The following is a 2,592-nucleotide window of genomic DNA, read 5'->3' as shown; positions in this document are numbered from 1 at the left end:
TCTCAATAGAGTTCTTAGCATCTTCTTCCAATAAGATTTTGTGCATGCAAAAGGCCGGGCTTATCCCTCGGATATCTGCTATCGTCCATCCAATGGCCTTTTTGTGCTTCTCCAAAATCTGCAATAAAGAATATTCATTAGTAGGTGATAAATTGGAAGCTATAATAACAGGTAAAGTGTCGTTATCCCCTAGATACGCATATTTCAAATGCGACGGCAATGGCTTCTGCTCCAAAGTGGGTGGTTCCACTATGGACGGAAGTAACGATTTGCATTCTTCTTTTTTTATCTTTTCAACAGGATTAGTCACATCTTCCGGTCCTTCTGCTATCTTATCAAGCTCTTCTTCAATCTCTGTAACTAACAAGTCATAAAACTCATCAAACATAACAGAATTCAAGCTAGTTATAGCAGAGCACTCTTCAAAGTCTCCTGGTAATTTCATGGCGTCTAGAACGTTAAATTTAACTTCTTCATTATTTACCCTCATTGTAATTTCTCCCTTCCTCACATTAAAAATTGTATCCCCAGTGGCTAGAAATGGTCTTCCTAAAATAATGGGAACGTCTAAGTCTGCCTCGCAATCTAGAATGATAAAGTCCGTAGGGAAAATGAATTTGTCCACCTGGACTAGAACATCTTCTATCTTTCCCTCAGGTCTTATGATAGATCTATCTGCTAGTTGGAGGGTAACCGTAGTAGGTCTAGCTTTTCCTATGCCTAAAGATTTGAAAACTGATAATGGCATAAGATTAATGCTAGCGCCTAGATCACATAATGCCCTACTTAAGTTTTTCCCTCCTATGGAACATGGAATGGTAAAACTGCCAGGATTGCTACATTTCATGGGTAGCGGGCTGCCTACAGCTTCACTACTACATTTTGTTATGGCTACCAGTTCATGCTCTTCTATCTTTTTCTTCCTAGAAACTATATCTTTCAAAAACTTAGCATAATTTGGCATCTGTTCTAGAGCATCTACTAATGGTATATTTTTATATGCAATTGTTTTAAAATATCTAAAAATTTTCTAAACTGGGAATCATTATTTTTCTTAACTAATCTTGTGGAAACGGGGGAGTAGGGGTAAAAGAAGGTTGTACTTGTGGAGGAACACTCGGGGTGTCCTCATTACCTTTTCTAATATTTTCTTTTTCTGGTGTTGTTGGATTCTCTGGTATCTTTACAGTTGGTTCAGTGGACGGAATCTGTACATCTGTTGTTGGCATTGTTCGTCCATCATATGCCAGTCCACTCCTAAGGGTGACAGCTTTGCACTGTTCTTTCCCTTCTCGTTTTGGTAATTCAGTATGGCCTGGAAAAGAACCTTGTGGTTTATTCTTCAATTCATTCGCGAGCTGTCCCAATTGGGTCTCGAAATTCCTCATTGATGCCGCTTGGGATTGTATCACTGCGTCGGTTCGGGCCATGTACTCCTTCATCATATTCTCAAGATTTGAGTTGTTAATTTGAACTGGTGGAGTCTGTGTTCTCTGATTGTACTGCTGTTGCGGTGGCAGGATGTATTGCTGTGTAGGTGGAACATAGGGCTGCTTGTTCTACTGGCTCTGCCCTTGATTAAAACCGCTCGATCCTCCTTGACCTCCCCATGAGAAATTAGGGTGGTGCCTCCAACCTGGGTTGTAGGTGTTCGAATATGGGTTAAAGTTCCTATTGTTCCCATGTCCTACATAAAAAACGGAAGCAGGGTTATGTGGACAATTATCATAAATATGGTTTTCACTGCAAAATGAACAAATGAGATTGTTGACTTGGCAAACAGGGGCAGAAGTGCAATAATCCGACTGCACAGGTTGTATCGGCGTGGCTAATGGATTTTTTATTCCCAACGCCATCTCTTTCAGCCTCTGGTTCATTGTAACCATCTCTTTTTGCATCGAGGTCGCAATGTCCAGAGCCAAAACTCCAGCTGGATCTTGCTTCTTTGGTGCTGCCCTAGATCTTTGCGAATACCATAGTTCGTTGTGTGAAACTAAGTCATTTAGGATGTCGACTATCTCGTTGAATGTCTTCTTTGTAAAGGCTCCGTTGGCAGCATTGTTTAGCATCATCTTAGTAGGATGATCTAAACCTCTAAAGAAATGTTCTATCTGGATGCATGCCGGCAAGCCATGGTTCGGACATTTCCTGATTAGTTCTTTAAATCTTTCCCACGCCTCGTGAACAGGTTCACGATCATACTGTCTAAAAGAGATGATCTCCTCTCTGATATCAGCGTGGCGAGTAGGTGGGAAGAATTTTGTTAAGAACTTCTCCACTAACGACCCCCATGTGGTGATGGATCCCGGTGGAAATGCATTGAGCCATGCTCTAGCTTGGTCCTTCAAAGAAAATGGAAAAAGTGTTAGTCTAAGAGCATCGTCTGTTATACCAGGTAATCTAAATGCATTTGCAATTTGAATGAATGATTTCAGATGATCATGTGGATCTTCATGTTCCTGCCCTCCAAAATGTCCAATTGTCTGCAACATTAGGAACATCATTGGTTTAAGCTCAAAGTTTGCGTGGGCTGGAATAGGGTTGACTATCCCTGAATCAAAGTTCTGAAAAGCCGTGGCGGCATATTCTCGC

The 2,592-nt window shown here is 41.2% G+C and overlaps 1 non-coding gene across 1 annotated transcript; it reads left to right on the top strand.

Moving 5' to 3' along the window:
• Window positions 1-2,127: 2,127 nt before the first annotated feature.
• On the top strand, window positions 2,128-2,234 carry LOC148207772 (small nucleolar RNA R71). The gene has a single exon (XR_015787672.1). It is a non-coding gene; the product is annotated as a small nucleolar RNA R71 (small nucleolar RNA).
• The last annotated feature ends 358 nt before the right edge of the window (window positions 2,235-2,592 follow it).

The sequence above is a fragment of the Momordica charantia genome, unplaced genomic scaffold (assembly GCF_013281855.1).
Source record: "Momordica charantia cultivar OHB3-1 unplaced genomic scaffold, Mcharantia_2.0 BLBB01000086.1, whole genome shotgun sequence".
NCBI classification, from domain to species: domain Eukaryota; kingdom Viridiplantae; phylum Streptophyta; class Magnoliopsida; order Cucurbitales; family Cucurbitaceae; genus Momordica; species Momordica charantia.
Note: the sequence above shows the minus strand (reverse complement) of the source record. Positions and strands in the feature narration are given on the sequence as shown.